We start from the raw sequence: 18,025 nt of genomic DNA on the forward strand, positions 1-18,025 counted from the left end.
AATTCACATGACTACTCATAGAAAGACTTCTCCCTTGTCCTCAGGAACGAACGTAATTACTCACAAAGCATATTCATGTTCATAATCAGAGGGGTAATAATATTCGTATAGGATTTGAACATATAATCTTCCACCAATTAAACCAACTAGCATCAACTACAAGGAGTAATTAACACTACTAGCAACCTACTAGCACCAATCCCGGACTTTGAGACAAGAATTGGATACAAGAGATGAACTAGGGTTTGGAGATGAGATGGTGCTGGTGAAGATGTTGATGGAGATTTCCCTCTCCCGATGAGAGGAGCGTTGGTGATGACGATGGTGATGATTTCCCCCTCCGGGAGGGAAGTATCCCCGGCAGAACAGCTCTGCCGGAGCTCTAGATTGGATCCGCCAAGGTTCCGCCTCATGGCGGCGGAGTCTCGTCCCGGAAAGTTCCTTCCTCTTTTTTCTCATTGAAAGACCTCATAGAGGAGAAGATGGGTGTCGAAGAGCCACCAGGGGGCCCACGAGGTAGGGGGGCGCGCCCCCCACCCTCGTGAGTAGGGTGTGGGCCCCCTGGCCTTCATCTTTGGCGTGGATTTTTTTTTATTTCTTTTAAGATGTTCCGTGGAGTTTCAGGACTTTTGGAGTTGCGCGGAATAGGTCTCTAATATTTGCTCCTTTTCCAGACCAGAATTCCAGCTGCCGGCATTCTCCCTCCTTATGTAAACCATGTAAAATAAGAGAGAATAGCCATAAGTACTGTGACATAAAGTGAAATAACAGTCCATAATGCGATAAATATCGATATAAAAGCATGATGCAAAATGGACGTATCAAGGGCCCGCCCGAAAGCAAGGACCATCGCACACCGGAGCGCTATTTTGACGACGTACTAAAAGGTGCCTGCCTTGTAGAAGGCCAATGCTCGAAGGATGTAGTGTTCGAGTGAACGAGTCCGAAGTATTCGGGAGTTTGTATTATGAACTAAGGATTTTGTAATATATTTATGCCTTTATGAAGGGTTTTATCCTCCCGTGCGGCCGTTTTTATATTTGAGAGTTCCCAGTCGTTGGCTTCAACCCCCATGTAGATACTACTGGGGTGTTCAGAATTGCGCATGACTACACTTATCCCAACATCTTGGTCCATGAAGGAGGTGTCAGCGCAGTGAACCGGGCAATCAGACTATGCGGTTTTATTGCTCTCACTTACCATAGAGTTTGACGATGGGTCTACAAAGTAGCCCCTAGTGTGTACGCGGCTATCCCAATGCGGATGCGTTGCATATGTGACCGGAAAACAGTCCTTCGTGTAATACCACTACTAGGAAAACGTTTATAGACAGAAGTTTACCAGTAGTGCTTGTTTATAACCCCATGCTACTACTAGTTAGTAGTAGTGCTGGCTATAAAGAGCGCTATTGGTATCAGTTAGCAGCAGCGCTTGTTACACAGCCCCACGCTACTGCTAAGTGTAATACACCACACCCCCGGTCAAAAATAGCAGCAGCGCCTGTCGTCCAACCTGCGCTACAGCTAGTGGGCCTAGCAGTAGCGCTGGCCCATTTCCCGCGCTGCTATTAAGCCCACTACCCCCCCCCCCCCCCCCCCCCCCCCCCGCGCCCCCCAGCCCGGCCGCCCTCATCTCACTCTCACTCACACTCCCACACTCCTCCGACCCTCTCAATCCCCCACGCGCCGCCGTCGACCCTCGCACTGCCGTCCCCCGCGCCCACCCTCCTCCCTATGTCGGCCGCCCTCGCCTGCGCCAACCCTCCTCCCCGTCAGCCTCCTAGCTCCCCCGCATCGCCTCCCTCCTCCACCCGCCGCCCTGGCCCCCGCGCCGGCCCTCTTCCACCGAGAGGTACTTCTCCCTCCTTCCTCCTCCTCCCTCCCTCTATAGTTATAGTTATTAGAGTAGTTATTTTGAATTCTGTAGTTGAAAAAATGTAGGTTATTAGAATAATTTAGGTTATGCATGATCGAACCCTTGCTTGGACAGATTAGGTATGAACCCTAGTTAATTCGTATGAACCCTAGGTTTTTAAATTTAGCTAGGTTTTAAAGTTAGGACAGAAATTTAGCTAGGTTTTTAATTAGGTGTAGTTAATAGAATTTAGGTGTTTTAAGTGTATTTAAAAGAGTTTTAGGTGTTTTAGTTGTTTTAGGTGTAGTTAACAGAATTCTAGGTATTTTTTAGTTAAAGCAATTGTTGTTAGTTTTTTTAGTTAAAGCAATTTTTCCTGTTAATATGCAAATTTCCAGTGGACATGTCATGCATATTTTGAACATGTCACATTTTGGACATGTCATATTTTTCCGAGTGGCCTATGTTTTGCCAGAAATGTCAATTCGTTTACGTTCTGGCAAATTTCAGGCGCTCGATATGTCCTGTTTTTAGCAAAGGTCATGCCAAATTTTGCTAAGTGTTTATTAATTTTGTTTTCATAATTAAGCATTTTGTTCTCAACGTCGACGATGCCTATCCCGCATCCTCGTTGTCGACTCGGCGGAGGACTCCTGGTTGAGTCGAGGGGCCATGTCCGGGACTGGGCTCCGTCGGGCTGGTACTGGGTTGTGCTACCTTCTGGTGAGCGTAGCTTAGTGAGGAGCCAGCCCGTCGTCGACCCGGAGCTTCTTTGGTGGCGGTCACGTGGGCCTGCATTGGTGGAGAGGCTTGAGTCCCCCGCGCAAGCGGTACAGCACCATGTCACGGAGGAGAACGCGCATGTCCAGCGCTACTTGGTTGCGTTGGCGAACGGCCGGTTCTCCAATACCTGGCAGATTCTTTGGGGATCTCACCGAAGCTATGATCCGGTGATGGTTCCTTCTCATTGGGTGTCCACCACGGCCCACTGAACCTAGAGGAGCTATTATTCGAGATGTATTAGTGATATTATATGATGATCTTTGCTACAAACTACTATATATGTATTCGATGATGGATTATTAATTACCTATTAGTTATTTGCTTATTGAATGCAAAAGATGAGCGCGGTTTGTGCTACAAACTACTATATATGTATTCATGATGGATTATATGATGATCTTTGCTACAAACTACTACAAACTACAAATTTTAGGTGTTTTAGTTGTTATATGATGATCTTTGCTACAAACTACTATATTTGTATTCGATGATGGATTATTAATTACCTATTAGGAAATGTCTGACGACGAAAGGGAATTCGCTATGTGCGACTACTGCGAAGATGAGCGCGGTCTGTGTGACAGGCCTCACTAGGTAGAAGGTCGGCGCTTCAGCATCAAGCTCCAAGAGACCTTCGATGTTGAAATGGTACGCAACGACGACAAGTGTTTTTTGTTATTTTTTGCACGACTTCTCTGCTTCTTCAATGTGTAATTTCCGTCTTTTACAATTCGACTAGCTTATCCCATGCCATGCAAGACGCTATGTCTTGGAGAAGATGGGTTTTTAAGATCATGAAAGAATGGAGACAAAAATAATTCAACTAAGGACCCATCATGGTTATGATTTTGCTGTAAATCTATACAATTATGTGAACTCATCCAATTTTGGTTGCCTGAATTGGGAAGCCCTTTGCAAGGCGTATGATATTCATGTGGGTATGCTTCTCACCTTCGATCTTGGTGATCCTGACATCGACGAAAATGATATGACCATTTGGGTCATTGTTGACACGCTTCCAGTTCTACCGCTATGTGAGTTTCTTAAACATATTTACTAAGTAATTTATATTGTTTATTTCAAAATATTTGACAGTTTATTTCCATTGACAGCTTAGATTCATTCTTTAAAAAATGTACGGAAAATGGTAGACAGAACCTACTACTACAATGATGAAGCACAATTAACTTATAAGGAGCAAGATGGTCTTATCACATTTTTTACTGATATTGAGAATTACAATAGCTATTATCAAACTACTCCACATTATGGTCAATACGTGCCACTAGTGAACGTGTTGAACTATGGTAACATCAATGGAGATATCATGGTAAGATTTTTTACTATTATGACATCCGTGCATCTTTTGCATAAATTCTTCTATAACTAAACTATATTGCTAACTACAAAGTTATTACTATGTTTTTGAATAGAAAATCCCGATGGATTGTGTGCCTCATCTGATGTTGACGAGAGGTCGCGTTAATGTTATGAGCTTACGGCCACCACGGCCAGGTCAGCCGCAGTATCCACATCACTCCTGTCCATACCGGATTTCTAAAAGCGAGGAAGCCATGATAATAGATGATTTCAAAAAAATGTTTGAACCATCATAGAGAGCTACTTGGAAGCAACATTGTGCGCAGGCCAAGACTTGGAGACAAGATGATCTCCGTGCTTTATTATGGAGAGTCAATTTTCCTTAATGCAGCGTCAATGCCTATCTTGTTTTATGATATTTTACCTAAGAGAGGGTAGGGTAAGTCCTATGAGAGGAGTAGGTCGTAGCTAAAATGTGTTATTATGTGCTACAATGTGTTAGAGTTGATGATGATGAGGAGCTGTGATTATGACTAGTGACCAACTTGTTATATGATGTCTCATTGACGAACATTGTTTGATGGTGATGACAAGTGGTAATGAATATGCTATTTAAACAGACTAGTTCATGATGAGTTGTTATTGTATAAAAGATATATCTGTTTAAACATGTACAGTGCAAAAATGCTAAAAAACATAAATGTTAGCAGTAGCGCGGGCCTGAAAACGCGCTACTAGTACTTGAACTTACCAGTAGTGCTCGCCTAAAACGCGCTACTGCTACAAAATAGTTGTAGCACTGTAGCAGTAGCGCTGGTGCCCGCGCTACTGGTAGCTTAAAAACCAGCGCTACTGGTAGCATTTTCCTAGTAGTGTACGGAAAAAATTGCTAAAGATTTTAATAGATCGCCGAGTGGCTGACCAGCTCTCGCTGCATCATGATAGTCAGTTTTTGGCTTTCTCTACCAAGGTGCTTAACCGGACGAACCAGAAACAAAATCGCAGTAGTTCTCCCTTTACTACCCTAGCCAATCAGACGGAACGTAAGGTAGCAAACACAGGAGTCGGGCAACCCAACTATTGACCAAAGACATGATTTGAAGCCGATGCATATAGTGCCGAGCTCGGGACGCCGAATTGTGCTATAAAGCTGTTTGGAATTTTTGTTTGGCAACACATGTGTTGCCATATAGACCCCCAGGCAATTTGTGTCGAGGTGTGTGTGCGCGAGACAACTAAAGAGACGGAATAAAGTCTATAAGACGATACCGAAGAAGAATTTGGTTTACTGGAATCTGGTTGATACGTCAAAACATAATCTTACAGAGGGAACCATAATCACCAAGGTCATTTTACATGTCGAGGATCTAAGGCTAAGGGGAAAAGCTTTATACAGGTTCTTGAGTGAAATTGTGGTCTACGAAGTCCTTTGCACCTTCCTGCCGCACCTCTGCGCCGCTTTCTCCTAAGTAAGAAAAGATTCCTTGAGAGGAATGGTTTTCAACTATTTGTATGGAAACGGGCTCGGAGAGAGTCCTTATGAGTCCATAGGATGAGCAGGTTTTAATGCACCTGTGGTAAAAGAAAAAATAATTAAGGAAAAGGGGAAGGTCATATAGGGTCAAGCCGTACTATAGGACTGTTCGTATTGTGCCCCCGCTGATGCCCAAGGTACTTTGAGTGCGTAATTATGCAAGCGCGGTACGGCTTTCGCGGATATACATGGCGATCGACGGAGGCAAAGTTGCTAATCCAACTCTGGAATTGCCGAGCTGTTAGCATGCGGAATTGGCCAGCCTTGTGTAATAGAGTTCGACGGCTTAATAGCCGATGAGGTGGGCGGCTTGACAGGGCCGCTTTGTACTTCGGCCGCAATGGCCGCGGTATGCTCCTCATTACGGAGGGAGCGTTCCGTGTTTCTATTGATTGAAATGATGCCACGTGGACCGGGCATCTTAAGCTTTAGATAGGCGTAGTGCGGGACCGCGTTAAAGCGGGCGAAAGCGGTTCGTCCTAGCAGTGCATAATAGCCACTGCGGAATGGGACAGTGTCGAAGGTCAAGTCTTAGCTTCGTAAGTTGTCCGGCGAACCGAAGACGACTTCCAGCATGATTGAGCCCGTGCAGCGGGCCTCTACACCATGTATTACTCCTTTAAAGGTAGTTTTAGTGGGCTTGACTCTTGACGGGTCGATGCCCATTTTGCGGACAGTGTCTTGATAAAGTAGATTGAGACTGTTGCCGCCGTCCATGAGGACTCGCATGAGATGGAATCCATCGATGATTGGATCAAGGACCAGAGCTGCCGAACCTCCATGACGGATACTAGTTGGGTAGTCCTTTCGATCAAAGGTGATCGGGCAAGCCGACCACGGGTTGAATTTTGGGGCGACCGGCTCTATGGCGTAGACGTCTCGTAATGCGCTCTTGCGCTCCCTCTTTGGGATATGTGTGACATATATCATATTCACCATTTTTACCTCGGGGGAAATTGCTTCTGTCCCCCCGTGTTTGGTTGATGAGGCTCTTGGTCATCGTCGTTGCTGGGCAACCCTTTCCCCTAGTGTCCGGTGTTGATTTCGCCGGCTTTTTAAAGACCCAACAATTTCTGTTGGTGTGATTGGCGGGCTTATCGGGGGTTCCATGAATCTGGCAAGGCCGATCAAGTATTCGGTATAAACTGGATGGGCCATCTTTATTTGCCTTGAATGGCTTCTTCCGTTGACCGGGTTTGGAGCCACTGAATCCGGTGTTGACCGCCATGTCTTGGGTTCCTTCGTTATTATTTCGACGCTTGTGCTTGTTGTGTCGTGGCTTGCCATTGCCATCCCTGGGTTTGGAGGTGCCAGGGTCGCTGGTGTTGTTGCTTCTATGAGCAAGCCAGCTATCCTCTCCAGCACAAAAGTGGGTCATAAGTGCGGTAAGGGATGCCATGGACTTCGGCTTTTGTTGGCTGAGGTGTCAGGCGAGCCACTCATCTCGGACGCTATGTTTGAGGGCCGTGAGGGCTTCGACGTCCAGACAATCCACAATCTAGTTCTTTTTGATTAAGAACCTAGTCCAGAGCTGCCGAGCTGATTCTCCGGGTTGCTGGATTATGTGACTAAGATCATAGGCGTATGGGGGGCGAACATAGGCACCTTGGAAGTTGTCTCTAAATGCGTCCTCCAAGTCTTCCCAGCTACCAATAGAGTTTTCTGGTAGGCTGTTCAGCTAGTGCCATGCTGGCCCCTTGAGTTTTAGGGGGAGGTACTTGATGGCATGTAGATCATCACCGCGTGCCATGTGAATGTGGAGAAGAAAATCTTCAATCCATACTACAGGGTCTGTTGTGCCATCGTATGATTCGATGTTGACGGGTTTAAACCTTTATGGGAACTGGTGCTCCATTACCTCATCAGTGAAGCATAGGGGGTGTGCGGCGCCTCTGTATCGGGCAACATCACGGCGCAGTTCGGATGAAGTCCGTACGCGGTTTTCGGCCCTGGTGGGGTTGTGTTTGTCGCGCTAGGCCTGATGGCCTTCTTCTCGCGCTTGGGCATGTCCCTTGATCCGTAGATTGACCTGGTCTGGCCGGCTCTATTGTCCAGGTCCTGACGTAGGTCATAAGTGTATCCCCGAGCTTTTGTTTCTCTGCTTTTACGGCGAGGTTGTGTGGGCTGGTGTTCGGCTTGAGTTGTCGTTTTGTCCCGGCCACATGGTGGTCGGTCAGGTCCGTTAGCCGTGTTACACGCGGGTGGTATGGGCTCCAGCGCCTCGTCGTCAAATTGGGGTAGCAGTTTACGCTTCGAGTAACTCTTTGTTGGGCGTTCGAGGCCGTATTCTTCGGCTGCCAGGACATTAGTCCAATTGTCGTTGAGCAGATCTTGGTCAGCTTGAAGCCGCTGCTGCTTTTTCTTTAGGCTTCTTGCAGTGGCTATTACCCGGCGCTTAAAGCGCTCTTGTTCGAGGGGTTCCTCTGGCACGATGAAATCTTCGTCGCCGAGGCTCACGCCATCCTCGAATAATGGTAGATAGTTTCTATCCTCCGAGTCTTCATTCCCTGCTTGATCGTCAGGGTCAATTTTCCCGTCCTCCCGATCATCCTGTTCGGATGTTGGTTTGATGGGGTCTGATACGTCTCCAATGTATCTATAATTTATGAAGTATTCATACTATTATATTATCAACCTTGGATGTTTTATATGCATTTATATGCTATTTTATATGGTTTTTGGGACTAACCTATTAACCTAGAGCCCAGTGCCAGTTTCTGTTTTTTCCTTGTTTTTGAGTTTTGCAGAAAAGGAATACCAAACGGAGTCCAATTGACGTGCCAATTTTTGATGATTTTTGATGGACCAAAAGAAGACCCCGGAGTAAAAGATTTGGGCCAGAAGAGTCCCGGGCCGTCCACGAGGGTGGGGGGCGTGCCCACCTGTTGGGGAACGTAGCATAAATTCAAAATTTTCCTACGTGTCACCAAGATCTATCTATGGAGTCATCTAGCAACGAGGGAGGAGTGGATCTACATACCCTTGTAGATCGCGCGCGGAAGCGTTCAAGAGAACGGGGTTGATGGAGTCGTACTCGTCATGATCCAAATCACCGATGATCCTAGCGCCGAACGGACGGCACCTCCGCGTTCAACACACGTACGGAGCAGCGACGTCTCCTCCTTCTTGATCCAGCAAGGGGGAAGGAGAGGTTGATGGAGATCCAGCAGCACGACGGTGTGGTGGTGGAAGTAGCGGGATTCCAACAGGGCTTCGCCAAGTGCTGCGGGAGGAGGGAGGTGTGTCATGGGAGGGAGAGGGAGGCGCCAGGGCTTAGGTATGGTTGCCCTCCCTTCCCCCCACTATATATAGGGCCAAGGGAGAGGGGGGAGGCGCAGCCTTGGCCCTTCCTCCAAGGAAGGGTGCGGCCAGGGAGGAGTCCCTCCTCCCCAAGGCACCTTCGAGGTGCCTTCCCCCTTTAGGACTCTTCCTTTTCCTCTTCTCTTGGCGCATGGGCCTCTTGGGGCTGGTGCCCTTGGCCCATATAGGCCAAGGCGCACCCCCTACAGCCCATGTGGCCCCCCGGGGCAGGTGGCCCCACCCGGTGGACCCCGGGACCCTTCCGGTGGTCCCGGTACAATACCGGTGACCTCGAAACTTGTCCCGATGGCCGAAATAGCACTTCCTATATATAATTCTTTACCTCCGGACCATTCCGAAACTCCTCGTGACGTCCGGGATCTCATCCGGGACTCCGAACAACTTTCGGGTTACCGCATACTAATATCTCTATAACCCTAGTGTCACCGAACCTTAAGTGTGTAGACCCTACGGGTTCGGGAGACATGCAGACATGACCGAGATGACTCTCCGGTCAATAACCAACAGCGGGATCTGGATACCCATGTTGGCTCCCACATGTTCCATGATGATCTCATCGGATGAACCACGATGTCAAGGACTTAATCAATCCCGTATACAATTCCCTTTGTCTATCGGTACGACACTTGCCCGAGATTCGATCGTCGGTATCTCGATACCTTGTTCAATCTCGTTATCGACAAGTCTCTTTTACTCATTCCATAACACATCATCCCGTGATCAACTCCTTGATCACATTGTGCACATTATGATGATGTCCTACCGAGTGGGCCCAGAGATACCTCTCCGTCACACGGAGTGACAAATCCCAGTCTCGATTCGTGCCAACCCAACAGACACTTTCGGAGATACCCTTAGTGCACCTTTATAGTCACCCAGTTACGTTGTGACGTTTGGTACACCCAAAGCACTCCTACGGTATCCGGGAGTTGCACAATCTCATGGTCTAAGGAAATGATACTTGACATTAGAAAAGCTTTAGCATGCGAACTACACGATCTTGTGCTATGCTTAGGATTGGGTCTTGTCCATCACATCATTCTCCTAATGATGTGATCCCGTTATCAATGACATCCAATGTCCATGGTCAGGAAACCGTAACCATCTATTGATCAACGAGCTAGTCAACTAGAGGCTTACTAGGGACATGGTGTTGTCTATGTATCCACACATGTATCTGAGTTTCCTATCAATACAATTCTAGCATGGATAATAAACGATTATCATGAACAAGGAAATATAATAATAACCAATTTATTATTGCCTCTAGGGCATATTTCCAACACCACCCCCCTAGGCGTGTGGGCCTGCCTCGTGGACAACTCGGACACCTTCTTGACGTGAGACCGACGCCAAAAATTCCTATAAATACAGAAACCTCTAGAAAATAACCTCTGTAGCCACGAGAAATCAATCTAGGCCCTCTCTGGCACCCTGCCGGAGGGGGCCATCATCACCGGAGGGCATGGAGGAGGATCCCGGTGGGGCCATCATCACCATGAAGGCCAAGGACCAGAGGGGGAACCTCTCCCAATCTAGGGGGGAGGCCATGGAGGAGGAATCACAAGGGGGAGATCCTCTCCTCCTCTCTCTCGGTGGCGCCGGAGTGCCATCGGGAGGGGAATCATCGCCGCGGTGATCGTCTTCATCAACATCACCATCCTCATCTCTTTTACGCGGTCCACTCTCCCGCACCCCGCTGTAATCCCTACTTGAACATGGTGCTTTATGCCACATATTATGATCCAATGATGTGTTGCCATCCTATGATGTTTTGAGTAGATATCCTTTGTCTTTGGGTTGATTGATGATCTAGATTGGTATGAGTTGTATGTTTTACTTTGGTGTTGTCCTATGGTGCCCTCCCTGTCGCGCAAGCGTGAGGGATTCCCGTTGTAGGGTGTTGCAATATGTCCATGGTTTGCTTATTGTCTGTGTTGCGTGAGTGACTGAAACACAAACACGGGTAAGCGGGACATGGCGTATGGGAATAAAGAGGACTTAATGCTTTAATGCTATGGTTGGGTTTTACCTTCATGATCTTTAGTAGTTGCGGATGCTTACTAGAGTTCCAATCATAAGTGCATATGATCCAAGAAGAGAAAGTATGTTAGCTTATGCCTCTCCCTCATATGAAATTGCAATGACGACTATCGGTCTTGTTAACAATTGCCTAAGACAATTCCGCACGCCAATCCACCATTATTCCACACTCGCTATTTATAATATTTAGCAATATATTCTAACTTTATGATAACATCACCTACTTTTATAGTTTAGCTCTCCGATATCATGCAAAGTCATCCACTTCATACCCACAACATAGTTTTATTTCTCATTGCTAGTTGGAAGCAAACGTTCGGTGTACGTAGAGTCGTATCAATGGCAGATAGGGCTTGAGAGAATAGTGATCTTACCTTTAGCTCCTTGTGGGTTTGACACTCCATACTTATCACTTCCACCTTTGGAAATTTCTACGATGATTCCCTACACTTGGGTATTATCAAGCTCTTTTCTGGCGCCGTTGCCGGGGAGCAATAGTGTGGGGTTGATATTCTCGTGTGTGCTTGTTTGCTTTCTTCACTAAGTAGATTTTGTTTTTCCTTTTTGTTTATGTTTAGTTGTGGGTGAAACATACAAAAAATTAAAATAATGAAAATACAAAAAAATTTACTTGCCTCTTATGCCTAAAAAGTTTTTCAAAAAGAGAAGTGGTTGGAAAGTAATGCATTGAAGAAGTGAGGGTCGACCTTGAGCACTCGTGTTCATGCTCACGGAAAAAGTGTAGAATTTTTCATGGAAGTTTCTCTGTAAATAATTATCCCCTTATATATATATCCATTGAATTATAAAAATAATGTGCCAAGCCTTGGTTTTAGGATGATTAGATTGCTTGTTTACTATGTGCAGAAGAAAAAACAGAAACTTTGTCTGTAGCGCGTGATTTTACATATTTTTACTGGAAAGTCAAATGGGTCTGAAACTTTTTGCAATTTGCTTATGTATAAATTTTTCAAATTGTAAAATTTATTTCAGAATTTTTGGAGTTATATAAGTTTACTAAAACTCCAGATTACTACAAACTCTCCTGTTTTAGGCAGATTCTGTTTTTCGTGTGTTGTTTGCTTATTTTGATGCATCTATGGCTAGTATCGGAGGGTATGAACCATAGAGAAGTTGGAATACAGTATATATAGTTCTAATATGAAATTGGAATGAGTTTGAAACAGTACCTAAAGGTAGTGATTTGCTTTATTATACTAACGGATCTCACAAAGTTTTTGTTAAAGTTTTGTGTGGATGAAGTGTTCGAAGAACGAGGAGTTACCGATGTGAGAAGAATAAAGAGAGGCAAGAGCTCAAGCTTGGGGATGACCAAGGCACCCCAACTAAATATTATAAGTATACTCAAGCATCTAAGATTGGGGATGCCTGATACGTCTCCAACGTATCTATAATTTTTGATTGCTCTATGCTATATTATCTACTGTTTTGGACTATATTGGGCTTTATTTTCCACTTCTATATTATTTTTGAGACTAACCTATTAACCGGAGGCCTAGCCCACAATTGATGTTTTTTGCCTATTTCAGTGTTTCGAAGAGACGGAATATCAAACGGAGTCCAAACGGAATAAAACCTTCGGGAACGTGATTTTCTCACCGAACGTGATCCAGGAGACTTGGACCCTGCTCCAAGGAACAAAAGAGGCGGTCACGAGGGTGGGGGCGCCCCCCCAGGGCGCGCCCCCCTGCCTCGTGGGCCCCTCGTTGCTCCTCCGGCGTACTTCTTCCTCCTATATATACACATGTACCCCCAAACGATCAGAATAGGAGCCAAAAACCTAATTCCACTGCCGCAACTTTCTGTATCCACCAGATCCCATCTTGGGGCCTGCTCCGGAGCTCCGCCGGAAGAGGGACATCATCACGGAGGGCTTCTACAGCATCCTAGCCTCTCCGATGAAATGTGAGTAGCTTACCTCAGACCTTCGGGTCCATAGTTAGTAGCTAGATGGCTTCTTCTCTCTCTTTGAATCTCAATACAAAGTTCTCCCCATCTCTTGTGGAGAGCTATTCGATGTAATCTTCTTTTTGCGGTGTGTTTGTTGAGACCGATGAATTGTGGGTTTATGATCAAGTCTATCTATGAATAATATTTGAATCTTCTCTGAATTATTTTATGTATGTTTGGTTATCTTTGCAAGTCTCTTCGAATTATCTGTTTGGTTTGGCCAACTAGATTGGTAGTTCTGGCCATGGGAGAAGTGCTTAGCTTTGGGTTCGATCTTGCGGTGTCCTTACCCAGTGACAGAAGGGGCAGCAAGGCACGTATTGTATCGTTGCCATCGAGGATAATATGATGGGGTTTATTTCATATTGCATGAATTTATCTCTCTACATCATGTCATCTTGCTTAAGGCGTTACTCTGTTTTTAACTTAATACTCTAGATGCATGCTGGATAGCGGTCGATGAGTGGAGTAATAGTAGTAGATGCAGAATCGTTTCGATCTACTTGTCACGGACGTGATGCCTATATACATGATCATGCCTAGATATTCTCATAACTATGCTCAATTCTGTCAATTGCTCAACAGTAATTTGTTCACCCAGCGTAGAATACTTATGCTCTTGAGAGAAGCCACTAGTGAAACCTATGGCCCCCGGGTCTATTCTCATCATATCAATCTCCATCACTTTAATCTTGCTTTGCTTTTTTACTTTGATTTTACTTTTTACTTTGCATCTTTATACCAAAAATACCAAAAATATTATATCTATCAGATCTCACTCTCGTAAGTGACCGTGAAGGGATTGACAACCCCTAATCGCATTGGTTGCGAGTAGCTAGCGCTTTGTGCAGGTACGAGTGACTTGAGCATGGCCTCCTACTAGATTGATACCTTGGTTCTCAAAAACTGAGGGAAATACTTACGCTACTCTGCTGCATCATCCCTTCCTCTTCGGGGAAAACCAACGCAAGCTCAAGACGTAGCAAGAAGGATTTCTGGCGCCGTTGCCGGGGAGTCTACGCAAAAAGTCAACATACCAAGTACCCATCACAATCCCTATCTCTCGCATTACATTATTTGCCATTTGCCTCTCGTTTTCCTCTCCCCCCCAATTCACCCTTGCCGTTTTATTCGCCCTCTCTCTCTCTCTATCCTCCCTCTCTGTTTGCCTCTTTTCCCTCGCCATGTCAGAACCAAAAAGAGTTGGGGGTTCTCTCCCAAGTTCTAGTGCTTTAGACAATCCTGCTATCTTATCTAAACTCATAAATCGGAATGCTATAGAATAACTTGCCGGAGTTATCAATGAGAACCTTAGTAATTTTGATGAAGATGATTCTGGAATTTTTCGTTATTTACTTGATGAATCTTTGAAAGATGCTTGGGATAGGCTGTTAAGGATCCGGGCTAGCTATGTACCCCAATATCAAATTGAGGTTTACTTGAAAAGCTTTTATGTTGGGCTACCCGCTTCGTTCAAACAAGTCTTAGATTCTATTTTCGAGGGGGGTTTTCTTCAAGGGGACCCCATAGATACCTATGAGAGGATGAAAACTATATTTGGGCACCCCATTAATGAGAAAACTGAAATTACATCTCTCTTGCTTTCTTACCAAAACGAATCTATTAAAGAGATAAAAGCTAGCCTATATGCCAATTTCCGCAACATACTTAATCTTTCTTATACCATTAATGGACATGTACTTTGTCAAAATAGAAATATTAATTCCATAGATAACAAGTTTGCTCTCTTTCTCTCTAAAACCAAGAATGGCAATACCTAGATCTATCCTCGCTTTTATGCCTAGCTAGGGGCGTTAAACGATAGCGCTTGTTGGGAGGCAACCCAATTTTATTTTTATTCCTTGCTTTTTGCTCCTGCTTAGTAATAAATAAATTATTTAGCCTCTGTTTTGGTTGTGTTTTTTGTGTTAGTTAGTGTTTGTGCCAAGTAGAACCGTTGGGAAGACTTGGGGAAAGTCTTGTTGAACTTGCTGTAAAAAACAGAAACTTTAGCACTGACGAGAACTGCTGTCATTTTTATTTGAAGAGTGATATTTAGTTAATTGTTTTTGAAGATGATTAATAGATAAATTCCTCACGTCCAGAAATTTATTTTAGAATTTTTTGGGTTCCAGATCTTGCGCTAGCTACAGATTACTACAGACTGTTCTGTTTTTGACAGATTCTGTTTTTCGTGTGTTGTTTGCTTATTTTGATGAATCTATGGCTAGTAAAATAGTTTATAATCCATAGAGAAGTTGTAATACAGTAGGTTTAACACCAATATAAATAAAGAATGAGTTCATTACAGTACCTTGAAGTGGTCTTTTGTTTTCTTTTGCTAACGGAGCTCACGAGTTTTCTATTTTGAGTTTTGTGTTGTGAAGTTTTCAAGTTTTGGGTGAATTCTTTTGATGGATCATGGAACAAGGAGTGGAAAGAGCCTAAGCTTGGGGATGCCCATGGCACCCCCAAGATAATACAAGGACACCAAGAAGTCAAAGCTTGGGGATGCCCCGGAAGGCATCCCCTCTTTCATCCACTTCCATCGGTAATTTACTTGGAGCTATATTTTTATTCACCAACATGATATGTGTTTTGCTTGGAGCGTCTTGTATTATTTGTGTCTTTATGTCTTAGTATGCCACAATCATCCTTTCTGTACACACCTTTTGAGAGAGCCATACATGAACTAAAATTTGATAGAATACTCTATGTGCTTCACTTATATCTTTTGAGCTAGATAATTTTACTCTATGTGCTTCACTTATATCTTTTGAGCTAAGTAATTTTGCTCTATGTGCTTCACTTAGATCTTTTAGAGCACGGTGGTGGATTTGTTTTAAAGAAACTATTGATCTCTCATGCTTCACTTAAATTATTTTGAGAGTCTCTTAATAGCATGGTAATTTGCTTAATAATAATATGCTTGGTATTCAAGATTTGTGAAACTTTCTTTTGAGTGTGTTGAATACTAAGAAAAGATTGAAGCATCATGACAATTGTTTTGAGATATGGAGGTGATAATATTAAAGTCATGCTAGTTGAGTAGTTGTGAATTTAAAGAATACTTGTGTTAAAGTTTGTGATTCCCGTAGCATGCACGTATGGTGAACCGTTATGTGACGAAGTCGGAGCATGATTTATTTATTGATTGTCTTCCTTATGAGTGGCGGTCGGGGACGAGCGATGGTCTTTTCCTACCAATCTATCCCCCTAGGAGCATGCGTGTAATACTTTGCTTTGATAACTTCTAGATTTTTGCAATAAGTATATGAGTTCTTTATGACTAATGTTGAGTCCATGGATTATACGCACTCTCACCCTTCCACCTTTGCTAGCCTCTCTAATATCGCGCACCTTTCGCCGGTATCATACACCTACCATATACCTTCCTCAAAACAGCCACCATACCTACCTATTACGGCATTTCCATAGCCATTCCGAGATATATTTCCATGCAACCTTCCACCATCTAGTTCATCATGACACATTCATCATTGTCATATTGCTTAGCATGATCATGTAGTTGACATAGTATTTGTGGCAAAGCCACCGTTCATAATTTCTTCATACTTGTCACTCTTGATTCATTGCATATCCCGGTACACCGCCGGAGGCATCCATATAGAGTCATACTTTGTTTTAGAATCGAGTTGTAATCATTGAGTTGTAAATAAATAAAAGTGTGATGATCATCATTCAATAAAGCATTGTCCCAATAAAAAAAGAGAGAGAGAGAAAGGCCAAAGAAAAAAAGAAGGCCCAAAAAAGATAAAATAAATAAAAAGGGGCAATGCTACTATCCTTTTTTCCACACTTGTGCTTCAAAGTAGCACCATGATATAGCGAGTCTCATATATTGTGCTTCAAAGTAGCACCATGTTCTTCATATAGAGAGTCTCATATGTTGTCACTTTCATATACTAGTGGGAATTTTACATTATAGAACTTGGCTTGTATATTCCAATGATGGGCTTCCTCAAATTTCCTTAGGTCTTCATGAGCAAGCAAGTTGGATGCACACCCACTTAGTTTCTTTTGTTGAGCTTTCATACATTTATAGCTCTAGTGCATCTGTTGCATGGCAATCCCTACTCACTCACATTGATATCTATTGATGGGCATCTCCATAGCCTGTTGATACGCCTATTTGATGTGAGACTATCATCCCCTCCTTTTTGTCTTCTCCACAACCATCATTCTATTCCACCTATAGTGCTATATCCATGGCTCACGCTCATGTATTGCGTGAAGATTGAAAAAGTTTTGAAAAAGTTAGAGTATGAAACAATTGCTTGGCTTGTCATCGGGGTTGTGCATGATTTAAATACTTTGTGTGGTGAAGATGGAGCATAGCCAGACTATATGATTTTGTAGGGATAACTTTCTTTGGCCATGTTATTTTGAGAAGACATAATTGCTTTGTTAGTATGCTTGAAGTATTATTATTTTTTATGTCAATATAAACTTTTGTCTTGAATCTTTCTAATCTGAATATTCATACCACAATTAAGAAGATTTGCATTGAAATTATGCCAAGTAGCACTCCGCATCAAAAATTCTCTTTTTATCATTTACCTACTCGAGGACGAGCAGGAATTAAGCTTGGGGATGCCTGATACGTCTCCAACGTATCTATAATTTTTTATTGCTCCATGCTATATTATCTACTGTTTTGGACTATATTGGGCTTTATTTTCCACTTTTATATTATTTTGGGGACTAACCTATTAACCGGAGGCCCAGCCCAGAATTGTTGTTTTTTGCCTATTTCAGTGTTTCGAAGAAACGGAATATCAAACGGAGTCCAAATGGAATAAAACCTTCGGGAACGTGATTTTCTCACCAAACGTGATCCAGGAAACTTGGACCCTGCTCCAAGGAACAAAAGAGGTGGTCATGAGGGTGGGGGCGCCCCCCCCCTAGGGCGCGCCCCCCTGCCTCGTGGGCCCCTCGTTGCTCCTACGTACCCCAAACGATCAGAACAGGAGCCAAAAACCTAATTCCACCGCCGCAACTTTCTGTATCCACGAGATCCCATCTTGGGGCCTGTTCCGGAGCTCCGCCGGAAGAGGGCCGTCATCACGGAGGGCTTCTACATCATCCTAGCCTCTCCGATGAAGTGTGAGTAGTTTACCTCAGACCTTCGGGTCCATAGTTAGTAGCTAGATGGCTTCTTCTCTCTCTTTGAATCTC

This window comes from Triticum urartu, chromosome 3, assembly GCF_003073215.2.
Source record: "Triticum urartu cultivar G1812 chromosome 3, Tu2.1, whole genome shotgun sequence".
NCBI classification, from domain to species: Eukaryota; Viridiplantae; Streptophyta; class Magnoliopsida; order Poales; family Poaceae; genus Triticum; species Triticum urartu.